The sequence below is a fragment of the Barbus barbus genome (assembly GCF_936440315.1).
Source record: "Barbus barbus genome assembly, chromosome: 33".
Lineage (NCBI taxonomy): Eukaryota > Metazoa > Chordata > Actinopteri > Cypriniformes > Cyprinidae > Barbus > Barbus barbus.
Genome location: NC_136761.1, coordinates 23971662 through 23991330, shown reverse-complemented (window position 1 = coordinate 23991330; position 19669 = coordinate 23971662).

Below are 19669 nucleotides of genomic sequence, written 5' to 3'. Positions count from 1 at the left end.
TAAGTGAAAGAATCCTTCGTTTACTTCAATTTAGCATAACACACTAGCATAGTAAAATACTAGCGTAATATACTAGCATAGTGCAGAAATAGTATCATGCTATATAAGCTATAAAACACACATTCGTTCTCGCGAATTTGGTCACGCGCAGTGTTGCATCCGGGACTTTTCGAGGTTTGCACCTGCCATCAGGTAAGTTGTTAGCAAAGTGCTATCAAGGATTATATTTCAACATTTTAAAAGCAGTTTACTGAATTCAAAAAGGTCCGTTAAATCTCATTTATTGGGAAAAATTTCACTTTGAGGTCTGATTTCGTCTGGCAAAACTGATTATTATCATTCAGAAATGCGAAATAGTTGTATTTAGGTGTAGCACTGACGTTGTTTATGTTGGCGTTTGTCTGGAGTAACTTTAGGCCTAATTCCTCCCAACTATTCCCATGTTTGTGATGTTTCGTTTTAGAACAGTGCTATTTTGCCTTTTGAGTTTTATATATATATACATTAATTTTTATTTTTCTTTTATTGTTGTTTTTTTTCATTAGTAATGTTGTTTAGTAAAGTACATGAGAAATGTTGCCTTTGTCAGTGAGCTGAAATAATATAAGTTTGTCTTTTTAATATTTTAACTAATTTGAAATATATATATTTTCCCTTATGGTTTTAGAATCTGTTCCCTAAAATAATCCTGTTTTAGAATTAAAGGAAGTATTAATTTGGAGGTAGGGATAAGAGTATAAGTCTATGGTTTGTATATGATTTCGGTAAAAAATGAAGAAAAAAAAAAATTCTGCACTATCCCCTCAAGAAACTTTCTGCGCCAATTTCTGCAGGTGTATCCTTCTGTTTACTATAGGGTCAGGTGTGCAGCAGTAGCCTACTATTGTGCTCTCTACAAATAAAACATAAGGCTCTTGAATCCTTCTGACACTTGTTACCGGTCTCATTAGGAGGCAGAAGCTGTGGCTCGATTTATTTCTCAGTCATTAGACAAGATACGTGGAGGAATCGATTTGACTAGTGTAGGAACTGAGACTCAATAATGCTAACCTGCCAATCTTATTTTACATTCACAGGCTACAGCGAAAGTATTGACATGGGTGCACCGAGCCAAGACAGCACATGCCTGAAACATCACACCAGATTGTGCTGCATGGATCAGTCCGAGAATCTCAAAAGTAAGTGAACTTCATAGATACTTTTTTGGTTGTATTGTACCTGTACTTACAGTGTACTTAAAGTGTACATACCTAAGAAAGTACTGGTAATATAAGGTAACTACATTGGGTAGGGTTAGGTTCAGGGGTAGTACCTAGATATCACCCTGTTTTTGTAATTAGTTCAATAAGTACATCAAATGTACATGGGGAACAGGACCGTAAAATAAAATGCTACCCTTTTTTTATACGGTCAGGTAGTTTTCCCCATGTCAACACAATTGTGATTGCATAGCAAACTGTGTGTTGCATAGCAAAAAAAAAAAATATATATAGTATTGGAAGTCAGTTTGTAATATATTTTCTCCATTTGAAGGTTTTGAGTGTTTATTATGTGAATTAATTTAAATGCAGTTATCAGGTTGTCAAGAGTATGTTCCAGTAGGTTATTTTATTTTTTCTAACAAGGTAATTGGATTTTCCTTAAAGGTGTGGTATTTAATTTCTGTGCTCTATCAGCATCAAACTAAATAGCAATAATCATAACAATTGTTTCCAAACAAGCTTTGCTTACTTGCATTTGTCTCAGTTGTCAAACCCGTATAGAATTTATACGTTTCCAAAAAGTGTCAATGTTATTTTCAAACTAATTTACTTAAGTCAGAATATGGCATAAATAAATATCTCAGTTGTGTGTAAAAATGGCACTTCAGCTTGACTTTTCTTTAAAATAAGTGTCAGCCACTAAATCATGATGGAAATATTATTCTTTGAGGTGTTATAGAATAAAATAGTTGCGTTCCTTTGGATTTGTTGGCAATACTGTGTGAGATTCTGCCTAATTGGCAGATTTATATCAGAACATTCAGTGCTTTATGAACTATTGGCTTGAGGCTTTTCGGCACGGTTTCATGTGTTTGGCCGTCTAGCTGGGGCCATTAGCTGGTGATCATTTGTTTGGGTCTGTGTAGTGTAGCAGAAGCTCAAGCTCACTTCAGTCGAATGCTAATGCAGTAAGGAGTCTTTGATGTGTTGATGAGGGCCGTTCCTTGTGTGAAATAAGATTCAGATTTTTTGCAAAGGCACATGGTGTTGTCCTTCCATTCGAAACCCCTCCACAGGAGGCCAAATAGAACGTTGAACCAAATCCCATTGTAGGCATAGCGCAAGACAGAATTATCCCTTCAAGCTTCACACCCTCTTTGTTCAACGTCTATGTTTTAAATTTGCAAGGGAGAGATTCAGTCTGCGCTACCTGTGGGGCTCCTGAGTCCTGCTGTTTTGTAATTTCTCAAATTAAATCCTTTTGCAACTCATCTCGCACCTCACTGAGGGAATGTCAAGGGTAAAGGAGGGCTGGAATGTCTTTTGCTTTTAATGTCATTTGCTTTTTTATGTTAATTATTTTAACAGGCTTAATCTGTCTCCCTCTCATCAGCAGTGACCACATGCTTCAAATACATTATTAGTCCATGGCAAATTGTGACACCTAGCCAAATCGAGCCCCTAGTGTTAATCATATATGTAACAAAAAAAACCGCCTTCACTCATTAAGGAGGACTATTTAACATGACCTTAGAGGACGATCAAAGTCAGCATGTCTTTTCTTTGGATAACTCGACTTTGGGTAACCCAACAGAGTTCCAAAATTGTTAAATATAGAAAAATAAGTGGTGTATTAAAATATATATTTACAGTTATTTTGATTTAATTTATTAATTTGTCGGTAGGATGGAAGTATTACACTCAAAAACTATTTATTTATTTGCCATTTTTGCCTTCATTGATAGGAATGCCAAATGTGTTTTTTGGCACTTTGACTTTATTAATAGGGTAGTTATAAAGATGTCGGAAACACTTGAAGACTTATTAATTAATTTATTATTGATAGGACCGTGAAAGGAATTCGGGAATTGTTTATTTACTTATAAATTATTTACTTGTCACTTGTTTTTTATTAATTTTTAGAAATTTATATTAAAATTAATATTTTTTTAATTAATAGAATAGTAATAGGAATGCAGAAATCACTTACAGAAACAATTAATAATTAATCTTCTTTAAATATATTTAATGCAATTAGTTTTATTAATTCTTTGGCACTTTTAGATTTATTGATTTGATAGGAATGACAGAAGCACTTAAATTATTATTTTTATTAACATTAATACATTTTATATTAAAATAATTAATTAATTGCATTTTTTTGAGCATTTTTGCCTTTTCCAATAGTATAGCAATAGGAATGGTGGAAACACTTAAAAACAAAACAAAGCTAAATAAATACCATTTGTATACCGTTTATAGTTTTTATTTTTCAAAGGTTAATACATGAGGCAATGCTAAGAATCTTGTCTCATTTTAGTCTCTTTTAGCTAGCTTTTCACCAAGAAAATGAATTCATGCCAAAATATCATCAGTTTGATTGGACTCTCAGCCTTTAGATTCTCATCCACATCAATCGATAAGGGAAACTCTTTCGTCTTCCTTTTAAGTTGATAAACTCATTCATTTTAACTATGCACAATTATATAATTGGTAGCATTTGATTATTTGCATTTGTTTGTCCGTGACCCTTTCAGAAGAGGTCACTGTGCCACCAGTTGAGGAGCTCTGCTCTGATCCACTGTCCCTTAGAGGCTTACGTTAGCAGGTGGGTGGGTAACAGAGGCGTGTGGCAGGTGCGCTCTGCCTCTCGTCTATCATGGCCGGGTAATTAGATCTCGAGCACTGCTCTTGATGGCGAAGAGGCTTTGATATTAAAATCAACACCAGCTAACGTGCCTGGAACTGGATGCAATGCATAGCGATTTAATTCCTCTGATCCCCTGTGAAATTTTAAAAGGTACTCACTCCTTTGAATATAGATATTAGAGTGGGTGGTAGTACAGTTTGAATATTCATAGTATTCTAATTGACTGCTGTATTTGATGTATGGTTAATTTATGAGAGGCCAATTGAGTTGACTCATGTTAATAGGGTCTATTTGGGTAGATTCTGTTATTTTGAAATTAGTGAATATGATTTTGCAGTGTGTATGGAGCATAAAATCATAGGATATGAGGATCTTTTAAAAGATTATTAGTTCTTTAAGAGATTTTCATTTGTATGTTTTCATGTGTTTTTTTTGCCATATTTGTCTATTAAGATTATCACATGACTTTTATTTTTTTTTACATTTTAAGTCTTTTTGGGAGGGTTTTCAAGTGAAAAAGCTTTTAATAGCTGGTGGTTCTTTGATTCATTGCCTTTGTTAGAAGTATTGGTATTAGGTATTAGACCTTGTCGCTCCCATCCCATAGCCGGCCACCCCTTGTCCTGACCCCTGTTAAAGCCTTCTACACACTGCAGTTTTAGCTATCCTATAAGATCACTGCAGATCACACTGTGCGACACAGATCTAATAAAGCTGGGTATGACATGCATGTAGACTGTACGATGTTGACACCTATTGACTCGTACTCTGTGACGCACGTTTCTGTAGAAGACTAAAATGTCGTCAGCATGTGCTAGTGCTAAACAAAAACAGCATGATGAATCATATTTCGGCAGTTGTAGTTATTATGTGTGCTGAAAAATGTGGAAGTGGTGAAAGAGGAAGGAATAAGAGCTTGAGGTAAGTAGTTTAATGTTTTAGCGCCATGTCGAGTTAATTTCATGTCGCATTTTTATTTTCTGGTCAGTAAACGTAGGTCGTAGCAGCAATGCACTGTGTGATGATCATGTTGAATTTCTGACACTGTCAGAAAATGTTTGTAGGCAAGGATGCACCGATAAGAAAATTTTGCCCAATACCGATAACCCATAATTCTTTATATTTGAAAGCCAATAACCGATATGTTGGCCGATAAAACTATATCCAAATTTTTATATACTCTCCCATTACCAAATTTTATTTTAAAAACACTTACAAATAAATAAACTAATGCATAAATAATGCAAACAAGTCATTGGACATCATTACATGTATAAAGAATCAAAATGCATGCGCCATGGATCAATAAAACGGAATAGCCTCTGCACGGACAATAATAAAATGAATTTAATTACTAAACCATATTGTTGATGAAAATATTAAGGGAAAAATAAAAGTGGTGGTAATTATTAATAATGCAGCAATAATTTTGAAAAAGTAACAAATTAATACCACTGTTTTAAATAGCAGCATTGCTGTTTGAGCTGCGTGTGCTGTAACTGAAGAGCTGAATGAACACTGGTACACTGAAGCACTTGTTATAGCGGGTTAATTAGGCTATATGAGAATCAGATATTTATACAACATAAACATATAACAACTTATATATGCACAGGATAAGATGGAAATGCATAAGTTATCTTGAGCTAAATTATGCGCTAGTCAGATGTGTAACTCTTGGACGTGCTCTTGGCTCTTCTCGTAACAACGTGCTAAAACACAGCAAATAAACCCCAAAGAATTCACAACTTTTTATTATGGTAGTTTTCTCTTTATAATGTTATGTATATGACAGTCCGAATCATAGTTTATTAATATTGTGCACTGCTGTTCAAGCTGCGTGCGCTGAAGCTGAAGAGTTGAATGAACACGGTAAACTGAAGTGCTTTGCTGGCAGCTTATTTAACTCAAGGAAATGCATTCTATGAGATTAATCAGATATTAATACAACATAAACATAATATTGCAACTTATGACGCAGTTATTGCGTGCTATAGTCAGATTGTGTAACTTCTGTTGTGGAAGATCTCTTCCCATAACAACGTGCTGAAACACGGCAAATAAACCCAAAGAATTCACAATGTTTTATTATAATAATGTTCTCATTAGAATGTTATATACATATACATATATTCCCAATCATAGTTATTAATGTTTTGCTGTTTGAGCTGCATACACGGAGCTAAATATGATCACCGGTAAACTGAAGCGCTCTATTAAAGCTCTGTTAACTTAACCAAACGCATTCTATATGAGATAAATCAAATATACATAAAATAAATATATATTTACACAATATTATAACATACAATTTCACAAAAGGCTGCAAATGCACAAGCAAACTTAACTGTCATGGAGGTGTAGCGCCGCTGTGGGCGTGCTCAACGCACAAAACACGGGCGCAAAGATTCAACAGCATTATTTACAGTAATGTTCACATTATAATTTTATGTAGCCTTTATGACAGACTTGCCCTGTACATGTTGTAGTTAAGTGTAGCCTATTGTCCTTTTTGAAGTGATTCCAATCATATTTCAAGCAGTTCAAAACCATCATGGTGAACAGCGTGCATCTGAAGTGTCTAAAGGAAATAATGCATTATTTATTGGCTTTAAGATATCGGCCAAATTTTCTTATAGGGCCGATACCGATAACAGAAAAAGTGAGCATTTATCTGCCGATACCGATATGGTGGCCAGTATTAGGGTTGTGCGTGAGGAAATTTCCCTACCGGTTAATCAACATTAAATTAGCGGCAATTCGGCATCAATTGCTTGAATTCAATTCAAGCAACAACAAAATACAACATATACATTTTATTGACAAATCAAATAAAAATACACCATACTATATGCCTACTATAAAATAACAAATAACTTACAAATTTTAAATAGGTATACGAAACTGAAAATTAGTAAAGACTGAGGAACAAATAATTATAAAATGTAGAACGCTTATTAGCAAAACGATTAAGAAAGTTTGGAGGCACGGACTGCATACACCTTGATGTAAAATAATGGGGGGAAAAAATCACACAGTTTAAATAAAATAAAAATCAGTAAATACTGTGGAACCAAATAAATGAGAAACGGATGTTAAAAAACCTTCCAATATCACCTTAGATAAATGGCAGGTCAACAGGCTTTTCAAAATCCAAAATAGTTTTAAAACAGGCGCTTTTACATTTAGTTTTGAAACTCTTCTGCCATCATCTTGTCTGTGTCACCTCACTCTTCTTGTCAGTCAGCTGGACTCACTCTCCTCGTGATAAATGAAATCTGATCTGTGATGCGCGACTGTCGTTTGTTCGATGTGCTGCATTGAGTTCAGTTTTAATTGTAGTGTTTTCTCTCTAACTGAACTAAATGATTTTTAGTACTATTAAAAAAAATCTAAATGACGGTGCTGCGGTGGGCAAGTGACGTAACTGGTGTTGCAGCTTAAAGGGGACCTAACACACACAGTTTCACCCAATCTCATGTTAATCTTGAATACCTTTAGAGTAGTACTGCATCCTTCATATCGCCAAAAAGTCTTTAGTTTTATCATATTAATAAAAGAAAGATACAGCTTTACGATTCTCTCTGGAAAAAGCCGAGCTCCTGGAGGCGTGCAGTGTGGGCGGAGCTAAATAGTGATGAGCACTTGCGCCGATCGCCAACAAAACAGAGACATTTGTTGCCGTTTCACTTACCGTCTGCAGTTCTGAATCATGACCGGGATCTTTTATGGCTGGGACTGCTCCATCTTTCAATATTAAACGATGTGCAAATCCAGCGTCGAACTGGGCCTTGTTTATAAAATGTTTGTCAACAAAACACTTGAGAAACTGCTGCCCGGAAAAACAAACTGCATCCTCTGTTCACGTAACGGTGGGTTCTTTTGGGAAGCTGAACAAGTTTATCTTTCCCTCACAACCAAAAACACACTTCTTTAGAGACATTCTTCCCGAGCGAGTCCCGTGTAGTGCTGCCGGATGAAATGCGTTGATGGGCGCACTCTCTCTCTTGCTCTGGTCGACGCGTGCACGGGCGCGTTCTTCCGGGAGAAATGCCCATATAAGGAGTTCCACCGTCGTTTACGTCAGCAAGGACCACGAATGAAGAAAAACTCTCCGAAACTTGTACGAAACTTGTTTTTGGCACAGAAATACTCTGTTATACGTCCAAATTGTTTTTGAAACTTTGTCCATGCTTAGCATGAGAATCCAACTGTTTAACAGTGTAAACAACTCTGAATGCATGAAACCGCATTGAACCCCCCCCTTTAACACCGGCATCACCGCCAACACCGTCTATCGCAGCAAGCATAGCCAGTATATTGTGCATCCCTAATTGTAGACTATCTTTGGTTGCAAGACCATGACAATATTTGAAGCTCTCTCATTGTATGACACAGGACCACCGATTAGGAGCCAAAATCACAGAAATAGTCACGATTGTTTCACGATGCAGAATGCTGTATTTCAGGCTTTAGATTCCTTCCCTGTGCCCCTGCACAGTGCTGTTTGATAAGTGCCTTATTTAATTTTGACTCAGGCTATATTGAAATTTAAATTATTTCACTGAATGTAAAAAGTGCGAGTGAGTGGATGATTTTTATGGTTATAAAATATTTTGTCAATAGGATTTGTCTTAACCACTGGCACTGAAAACATCAGATTTATGAATGCACAATGTGTAATGTTAGTTTAATTAAGTCTTTGCCCAGTGTTTTGGACCTCGGGACAAATTATGACGAGGTGCCAGGCAGGCTCTGATCAAAAGGATTAGTCTTTCCTGTCTGTAGATGATTTCAAAGGACTTAGACCCAGGGTAGGGAACACCATAACTCCTGATCTCAGCACTTGCCAGGTTTGCAGATCATAAAATGTATTTTAAAATGTGCATATGGCAGGTTTCAGTTCTCTCATGTTCTTATTAATCAGTTCACATAATTATGCACACAGCAAGGCCACAAGGTAATTTTATAGTGATTGGAATGGAGACTTTAGGAAAGGAAAGTAATGGATGTGATGTGTGGCCAAGTATGGTATCCCATATTTGGAATTTGTGCTCTGCATTTCACCCATCCAAGTGCACACACACAGCAGTTAGTAGTGAACACACACACACACACACACAAACAAACAAACACTCACACTGTAAACACACACCTAGAGCAGTGGGCTGCCATTTTCTGTTTATTTTCATCCAAAAATTAAAACCATTGGTGAAAATGTATACCATCAGGTCATCCAAGAGTTTGTTTCTTCATGTGAACAGATTTGGAGGAGTTTAGCATTACAATATTGCTCACCAGTAGATCATCTGCAGTGAATGGGTGCCGTCAGAATGAGAGTCCAAACAGCTGATTTAAATAAAAAAATCGCAATAATTCAGACCACTCCAGTCCATCAAATAACGTCCTCTGAAGCGAAAAGCTGCAAGTTTGTAAATCTATCAAGACATTCACCAAACTTGTTGCTTCCAACTAAAATATGAGTCCTCTATCCATAATAATGCTTTCTCCAATGAAAAAGAAATATGCACATATCAAGCAAAAACAGTCTAAAATAGTTCTAAACAAATGTGTTTGGGTTTTGATGTTATTTATTTATATTTTATTTAAATAGGGACGGATACAAAAAACATAGATAAACTTAAACAGTCATCTGATGTATGCATCATAGTGTTTTTAGCTGAAGCTAATTTACAACACTTGTCCCTAGTAGGGCTTTTGGTTAAAAATTAAAATGCAGATTAACATTATAAAAAATATAATATAGATTAAATATGAAATGCAATAAAAAATAAATAAGTGAGAAGACAACAGGAGGTGGAGGGATTCAGACACTTCATTATTTCTATTTTCTACATTTTTAGAATATGTATGTTTTGTAAAGCAATTTGTACATGGGATCAGTTTATATGTGCACAAATAGTTTTCAAAAAAAAAATTTTTTGATAAAAGAAACATTTCAGTCAACTTTTTGCAGCAAATGTGTAGCCTATGTGTCCAACAGGACATGGATGTCTTGATGGACAACATCAGAAAAAGTCATATTTTTGTCACAAGTGAAAAGGCTTCTGTCAATCTTTAAAGCAATTCATTTCATTTTAAAAACATTGAATATCCTCAGATTTAATTTTCATGTGCAAATGCACAAAAACCCTCTTAACATTAAATAAATAAGGTAACCAGCGGTCCTTATGTGCAGCCATTTCCTTGAAAAGTGCTCTCTGATTTATTAGAAGATCCTGTACAATAGGAGCTTTAATGCGTTTTATTAATATGTTTTATTTTATGAAATTGGATGAAAGGGGTCATGGTAGTCATTAAGCAGATTAATGGTGTATGTTAGGTAAAGAAGATGCAATAAAGCTAAAAGTTAATGCTGTCATGGCTGCAGAAAGAGGCTGATGGCAAGGCAAGCTGCGAAGCAACTAATAGACATAATTCAGTAAGGTAATGTCTGATAACCTCAGACAAGATGGATATTGCTTGGCAATATTATGGAGTGTGTGGAAGGGTGTAGGCACATTTATGCACATTATTTATACCCAGTAATGAACACCATAATGAAAAGTGGACACAACTATAAATATGAAGCAGGAGTATCTCGCCTGATAATCATCGGTGCAATTAATGTGTCTCACCAAATTGTCTTATCCCTGGAGTTTGCTTTTTACCCCACAGCGTAAATATCAAGCGAAAACTTCAGTTTTAATCGTAGATGTGTGTCTTTGTGGAAAAAGGTTGCCAGAGGCAGGATACAGCCTTTTTATTGCACTCTGTGAGATTGTCTGAAGTAGTTTATGCACCGCTAATGAGCGAGGCATGTTGAAAGGTCTTATTTTCAATAGCTACCCGGTCTGTTACAATTGTGTTTCTTTTAATGATAATGCCTGGTCCATACAAGCAGTTAAAATTACCTTCATATATATATATATATATATATATGTATATGTGTTTATTTCCATATCACCAATTTTGTGAATGGTCCCACTATTAGGCTGTGTGATGACGAATCTTAAACTGCTTAGTCTTAAAATACTGCTGCAGTGATGTGTTATAGCTTCAATGTGAAAACACTAAAGACATAGACATAAAGACATAGAGATCTGTAGTAATATTATTATTGCCCTACATTTATCTGTAAGGCAGTAATATGGTGTGTTGCGCAATGCGCATTCATGTGTGAGCGATCTCAGCATGCTACTGTAAGGTTGACTGCCACATGGTGTTTTATTTGGCCATGCAGCTTGAGCTGTTGAAACATGAAGTTTTATTTAAGGATGTATGCGTGTGTGAGAGAGCACTATTGCCCTGCAGCCTCTCAATGAGAGATTTGTCATTACTGGGGATCACGTCAGTCTGAGGTGCTGGATCAGAGCCGGATCATGCCTATGTACCCAGCATTCTCAAATCTGGATGTCTGTTTGCCCAGGCTTGTTTTGCCTTTGTCCTCTCTTTGTGTGTGCTTCTCTAAAGAGCTGGATTGGCTTCAACAGCAGATAACTCAATCAGGGTTTACACAGTATTCATAAAGGGGGTCATTTCAAGCATTTGGAGCCAAAGGGACAAAAATGTATTGAAAAGATATACATATATACATATACACACACACACACACACACATATATACATATATTGAACTAAAGAGTTCTGCCTGACTGTGCCCAGAGTTTTTTTTTTTTTTTTTTAAAGATTTATTTTTGAGGTTATTAGAGAGGGGGCATGGGATCAAGAATTTGAGCCGGGACATGAATTTGGGATGCCTGAAGCCAAACAGTATTTAAGTAGGCTAGTTCCTATTTTATGAAACCTATATTGTGTGTGTTATTTAAAAAAATAAATAAATTAACCATTCACTCTAAAAAAAAAATGGTGCTGAATAGCACTAAAAGTGGTTCTTTGGCTCGTAATCGGGGAACCACTTTAAGTGTTACATAGCACCTATATATTTAAAGATGGTGCTATATAGCACCTTAACCACCCCAAAGAACCATTACAGGTTATTTATAGGCATTATATAGCACTTAAATTGGTTCCTCTTACCCCTTTTCCACCAAAGCAGTTCCAGGTGCTAGTTCAGAGCCAGTGCTATAGCCGGTTCTCAGTTGGTTCGGCTGGCGAACCCTTTAAGAACCGGTTGCTTTTCCACAAGCTAGAGAGCCAATACAGAGCCAGGTCTTACGTCACTGAATACGTTTCATGTTTTGGATCACTAGCGCGGCACAACAGGCATCTGTACAAAGCATCAGCGCCACGCAGATCGATCGATCGGCACACAACACACTAAAGCACCGCGAGAGCGATCCAAAAGCATAAAGAGCCGTCTGCTTTCCAGTCGCTCCCGCAGCACCCCGATATGCCTCGCACCGAACAGTCCGCACAGCGCCGATCTATCCCGAACAAGCCTAAACAAACTATCAGCAATGGGGGACGTGGCGTTGCTATTGATGTTCATGGCTTTGCGAACCTACATCGGCATCCAAACACCGCGAATCAAATGTGTTAGCGTTTAGCTGTTATTTCAAATATGGCGGTCCAAGTTTCTGTTCGTCTTGTTGGTCACGGTAACCCAGCCCCTGACGCAAGCGGTTCTTCCTTCTAGCCCAGCAATGTTGTGGTGCTACTTACGAACCGCTTTTCCTGGTTCGGAGCTGGTGCTTTGGATGTCGAAAAACAAAGAACCGGTTTGAAACTAGGCTCTGACTCCGAACCAGCACTGGAACTGCCTTGGTGGAAAAGGGGTATATGATTACGAGCCAAAGAACCACTTAGCAGTGCTATATAGCATGTCAACTACCACAAAGAACCACTGAAGAACCAATTTTTTTTTGTTTGATATGAAGATTTATGCGTAAATACTAAATACTTATTTGTGCAGATACATATAAATTAGGCTTTATTGTATTTTATTTTATCTTTTTTTTTTTTTTTGTTGATTAAATGGACTGGTTAATGGAGGAAAAAGTCAACACGTGTCCTGCACACATGAATGGCTTTTTAAACAGTATTTAGGTAGTTTATATTTCAAGTTGGTTGAGAATGTAATCATTTGATGACTTCACTCACTTCATTCTAAAATGTAATCGATAACAAGTTGGTTATGACCAAACTTTTGAGTGCGAGTGTACATTGACCTTCCAGTCTGTTCTTTGCTTCTGGTCACGTGGGATCAGATATTTATTAGTCCGGAGGTTATAACTCAACCGGGGGAGATCCTGGGAGATATCAATCAGACCGTGGCATTTTTAGTGTCAAAACCTCTATAAGAAGAAGACAGCAATTTAGACAGGTCTGCAGATAATATAGCACTGTGGCCTTGACATAAAATGATTTTATTTGAAAAACCATCAACATTTCAATGTCTGGGCTATGAAAGCAATAGAGCAAATGAAACAAACTTGTCACTGGTAATAGAATTTCCTTTTACTGCTGCCAAAATGACTTTGGTGGTCGGGGGATGGCGAGCGCTGAATCGATTTGCTATCCCTGATCCTCCTCTACCCCCGAGTTTAGGTGCGAGTCACCAGGCGCACTGCTTTCAGGCTGCTCCCTGTCATTTTTGTGCGTGTCGCAGGCTGTTATATGTGAATATGAATTCCCCATGTCCCGCTTTACGCCTCTGAATGCCCATAAATACTAGCAACCCACTGTCTGATTCATTATCTATGGGAAAAGAGCAGGACCAACTGTCTCACTGCTCCCAGAGTCAATCTCAGCTCCAAACCACGGCTTTCACCTGACCCGTTGGGAAACGGCCCAATCACCGTTTATACACCGACAGCTTTCCCTGGCAGGAGAGATGCTGAGAATGGCATATGATGGTGCAATTTTAAATTGGTAATAGTGAAGTGACATACGGCCAAGTATGGTGACCCATACTCGGAATTTGTGCTCTGCATTTAACCCATCCAACGTGCACACACACAGTAGTGAACACACACACACACACAGCAGTGAACACACACACACCGTGAACACACACCCGGAGCAGTGGGCAGCCATTTATGCTGCGGCGCCCGGGGAGCAGTTGGGGGTTCAGTGCCTTGCTCAAGGGCACCTCAGTCGTGGTATTGAAGGTGGAGAGAGCGCTGCACATTCACTCCCCCCACCTACAATCCCTGCCGGCCCGAGACTCGAACCCGCAACCTTTGGATTACGAGTCCGACTCTCTAACCATTAGGCCACGACTTCCCCTTAGGTGCACCTTTCCTATTATTTCCAAAGTGGTAGAAGTGCACACATTTTTGTGACCTCTGAGCAATAAATTAAATAAGCCTTTTGGGCTGAATTTGGACGAGTGCGGATGTCTTTCATCTTTGTATCATTGTATTTTTTTGGATCTACGCACCTTATATTATTTGCCTACAGGATTTTTAGATGAGTGTTTGGCGCTACAACATTTTCTATTTGTGCAAAGTGGTAGAAGTAAAATGAATGGCTAAAATGAATTCACAAATGAATGATGAACTTGGTTTCTTCTATTGAACACAAAGGAAGATATTTTGAAGAATGTTAGTAACCCATCAGTTGTTGGTCCTCGTTGACTTCCATAATGTAGAAAAAAAAATACCTGGACGTCTGGCTACCAGCAACTGTTGAGTAAGCTGAGTAAATGATGATTTGGGTGAACTATCCCTTTAAGGTCTGTTATTGCATCTAATGAGAAGTTTTAGACAGAAAATACATTTAGATTAGCTTTATTATCCCTGAAAATATAAAAAAGCACACATTAAATATACAGTTTATGTGATAAAGAAAAGATCCATAATGACCTTCTAAAAGCCTTTTGGATGAATCCAAAAGATGATCACCCCAACGGATCATTAAACAATTATGTCTAATTGAATAGCTTAACCTCATCGGCACATCCTCCTTTTCATTTAATATCTAAACACTCTATCATCACTTGGGAGGCAAAGCAACGAAGCTTTGATCTCAAGTGGTGATGATACACGGTCAGTGTTTTCAGCAATAGGTGGCAGTATGGCACTGCAGCAGGAGCTGGTTCCCATGCGCTGGCTTAAACAGAACCCTGATGTATTTGTTTATATGTTGAATGGACTTTAGTGCATTGGCTGCAGTCTGGCCAGCCTTGCAAACAGTCCCACACAAATAGATATATGGACCTGTGGCGACTATTCCAATGAGAGATAGCGAGAAGATCAATATTTATACTGCTGCATTGGTCTCTGAATTGAGATTTCGCTTTCAATATGCGACGCGTTGCCCGTGTACAATAGCTTTAGAGAGCCATCTCAGCACTGTCTTTTTTTTGGGGCCAGTGCCAACTGGCTGGTTACATTTTGCTGCGCTGTTCCCGGTGTACATGATGATATGGATGCTGATTAGATCGGACAGATATACAAATGGATTGATAGACAGATCTGTCAACAAACGCTAAGAATCTCTTGCTATTCTTGACCTTTTTCAACCACTGAGGCCAGCTATAATTATTGAACACTGTTAAACAGTTTTTTTGAAAGAGAAATTATACTTCACTCAATTAAATGTTGTAAGGTTAGTGAACTAATTGAATAGCTCTTGATTGTCTCTGTCAGAAAGATCCTGTTTATAGGCCAGCAGTAGAATAGAAAATTATTGAACACCTTTGGGGAAAAGATAAGAGGCAGTGTCCCATTTTAATGAACCAATTGTGTTGGAGAAAAGAAATTAATTATGCTCTTAAATATTGCATATTGCAACTGCCAGAAATATTAAGGGGCCTAATCAGGTGGAGACAATAAGTTGTCTCGGTGGTCATTTGAACAGATTTTCAAAAGAAAACTGCATTATTCAAGTGCTGTGACATAACACAAGTTAATTGGCTAAATTTGAACTAGTAATATCTCAAGTTAAGAAAAGACGTTTGATATCTGACAGCTATGAATGCATCAGTAAAGCAGTCTATCTCCTCTGAGTGTCTTCAGATCATTAGAACTTACATTAGTGTTGCCTTTGTTGTCCATGACTGTTAAAAGTCCACTATTTTATTACAGTTGTGATTTAAGATGATAGCTGTGGGATTTACTCTTCTTTTATTTTTGAAAGAAGTCTCTTATGCTCACCAAGGCTGCAATACAGTGAAAAACTATAATATTATTAAAATTAAAATATTAATAACGGTAAAAACTGTAATATTTAGAATTTTTTTTCTATTGCAGTATATTTTAAAGTTTTTTTTATTTTTTTATTCTTGTGATGCAAAGCTGAATTTTCAGTATCATTACTCCAGTATTCAGTGTCCTTCAGAAATCATTGTAATTTGCTGCTCAAAAACATTCCTCCTCATTATTATCAATGTTGAAAACAGTTGTGCTGCTTAATATTTGAAATTAAATTAAAATTCTGCTACCTTTTTTAGGATTCTTTGATAAGCAATGTGCAAAAGCAGCATTTATTTGAAATTTAAATATTTTGTTGTATTAGAAATGTCTTTACTGTCACTTTTTTTAAATAAATAAATAAATAAATAAATCCCCAGGAGAAACTAGATTGGCGTTTATCAGTGCACCATCAAAACTTGGGAATGTTTTAAATATTGTTTCAGAGGATTTTGTCAAGCATGTTATCTCTGAATGTTGCATGAATATGCAAGGAGGGATAAAGGCAATATGTCACAATATTTTTCCATTGCAGTACTGTGTGAATTACGGAAGTTTGTATGATTGATATGTACACACTGCACAATTGAGTACAGAATGCAAGAAGGCATGTAAAGATAACATGCCAAAACCATGTGAAGTCATATAAAACAATATCCGAGCGATGTTTTGGAGGAGCACAGATAAATGTCTGTAGAGTAATGTTTTCTTGTTCATTTGCTACATGCATTATAGGTTGTATTGAGATAACTGTCAAAACTGGGTTTATGAAGAAAGTAATCAGTCATTTCATTATTGCACTCCTGACAAAAGAGAGGAGAGGTGAATTAAGAAGAAAGAAGGCATGCTGAGCTATGCAGGGCAGACGTTGGGGGAATCTACTCTGTTTTTCATCTGACATTCCATCTAACTGTCTCATCAGCAGTTCTTCCTGAACATTTAATGGGAATAGTTCTGCAATCATGTGGAGTGAATTAGTGAGCTTGTCACCAGCGGACCATTGAAGACACATTATACAGTAAAGCTCATGCTGGGCCCTGGAACGGGACCAAACTCATTACGGCGAGGAGAGGACAGTCTTAGCTCCAGGATGAAGAGGGGAGCAGTCTCGTCCTCAGAAGCTGTCCTCATGAACGCTTGGCATGTGTCTGGAGCCAGTTTATTAATGTGAGCTGTAGAGGATTTGAATGCATAACAACACACAAAGTTTGCTAGCTGCTATGATTTGGATGGTCACATGATAGACTTTTGTCAGCTTTTGTAAGTAGTCTCTTCCACCACCCTGACATGTGTCTCTTAGGTGCAGTGGTTGGAAGGGGAGAGTGGATGGCATAGTTTTGTTTGGAGGGTGTGTACTGTCTTACAGCTGTTCCTGGTGTCCAAGGGCACTCAGTTTCTCGATGTCATCACCCCAGCACCCCCACCAGCTGTTTACACTCCGCTTGTCATTCCAAATCATTCCAAATCATTAGGCAGCTCTCAGCCAATCCTGGAGGTCTCAGAGGAAGTCAAATGTGCTGTGCTGTGTGCTCCGACCTCCTGTTCACTGAAACATTCCCAGAAGATAAAGAGAGGATTTTTGCTCATATGGCCTGTTATTTTTTTTAACAGTTAACAATAGCTTTCATTAACTATCATTTATTAAGTTACATTTAGATCTGAATATACACTACCATTCAAATGCTTTTTCTTTTTTTTTTTAATTAAAATAATGCTTTGATTCAGCAAGTGCTTATTGAATTGACCAGAAGTGACTTATAAAAAATCTATTTCAATTAGATATCAAATGGATTCATTCAATTTTTCTATTCGTCAAAGAATCCTAAGAAAAATGTATCACGGGTTCAAAAAAAATATTAAGCAGCACAGCTTTTTTGAGCATTGATAATAAGAAATGTTTCTTTAACAAATCAGCATATTATAATGATTTCTGAAGGACCATGTGACACTGAAGACTGGAGCAATGATGCTGAAAATTCAGCTTTATCATTAAAGGGTGAAAATATTTAATACAATTATATTAAATTGTAATACTAAATGTAATATTTACTAATTTTACATGTAATATTAATTTGTAATACTGTTTCACAAAATGACTGTTTTTACTGTAGTTTTGATCCGTGAGCATAAGGGATATGCTTCAAAAACATTAAACATTTTACTCATCCTAAACGTTTAAATAGTAGTTTATGTGAATATCAATTTAAACCACTATTTACTATTCACTATACTTTATTCACACATTTGCATGTTTCTTGGGGGAAAACTCTTAAGAAAAATCTAATAACTTATCTGCCCTGAATTTGAACTAGGCTAATGTCACATTGGATGCATGGATTGGAATGCCAATCCATGTCAATGCCAATCCAGTCAATAGTCCTATATGCAGTATTTTTAGATATCGTTTTAGATTTAGAGTCATGAACTGAGATTATTTTTATATATAAGAGGTAGGGGTGTAACGATACACGTATTTGTATTGAACCGTTAAGTACGAGTCTTTCGATTCGATATGCATTACAAACCGAACGATTCGTTGGGCTAATCCTATTACATTTGCTAAATAAAAGAGCTTAAAGTGTGTGAAATATAATGTTCTCAGTGCCAGTGCACTCAATAAGGCTGCCCAAACGATAGAACCGACAACGTGCTGTCTGCCCAGTCAGAACCTCCCCTTTCTTGGGTGCGTCCAAAGACGATGATCTTGTATCGACGATAACTAGAGATAATGTCAAAACAATCAATTATTGGCAATATTAAGAGGATTTGGCATTTCCAATTAATGTAGACATTCTTATTTTATTGGGCCTATTACTATTATGAAGTTTACTTTTATTATTAAATTAAGATTACAATTAATTTGCCCCGCAATAATTACATAGGCCTAACTGACGCACTGCGAGGATAACAAAAGATTAGGCCTAGGCTATTTACTACTCGATTAAAATGTATTTTTAAAAAAAAAAGGCTTTTAAAACAGGTCTATTTTATACAATGAATTATAGGCTTATAATTAAAATATTAAAACTGCAATCATCAATAAAAATCAATGAAATAAAAACCTTTTATTTTAAGCACCGAGTTTTAAAAAACAACCTGTTTAACACAAAATACGTTTCTTCTAATTTTTTCACACTATGTACGGGCCACAAGTGAAATATTAGGGGAATAAATGAAAACCGTTAGCTATATAGCCTACCGTTATCAGCACTTGTTGAAGTAGCCTTGATTCGTCTCTCATTGTCTCTGAGAGAATACGCGGCGACAGATGCCGAAAGCACCGTCATTACTCCGTTTTTACTTTCACTTTCTGCATAGTAAATTGACTTGAGATTAAGACGTTCACCGGCATTAATCTTGTGTAAAGTTTGCACGTTGCTTGTGTGATATCTATTGACTCGCCTTCATGGTTTAAAACATAAATATTTACAACATTAAGACGTAACCCATTACCCCCATCCCGAACTTACCGAACCGTGACACCACTGTGTCATATTGAACCGATCTGTGAATTTTGTGAACACTACTAATAAGAGGTCATTGTGCTATAAAAAACATTCTGTAAGTTTCAGAACTCAAAACTTTCTCATTAGTCTAAAAACAGCTTATATTGAAGCCAGTCTGCCAAAATGACAGGTTGTGGAATGTACCACTGTAACATTGTGGCTAAACACTGCCTCGAAGAAGATGATCAACACCTGCTTCTACAACACTGCCTG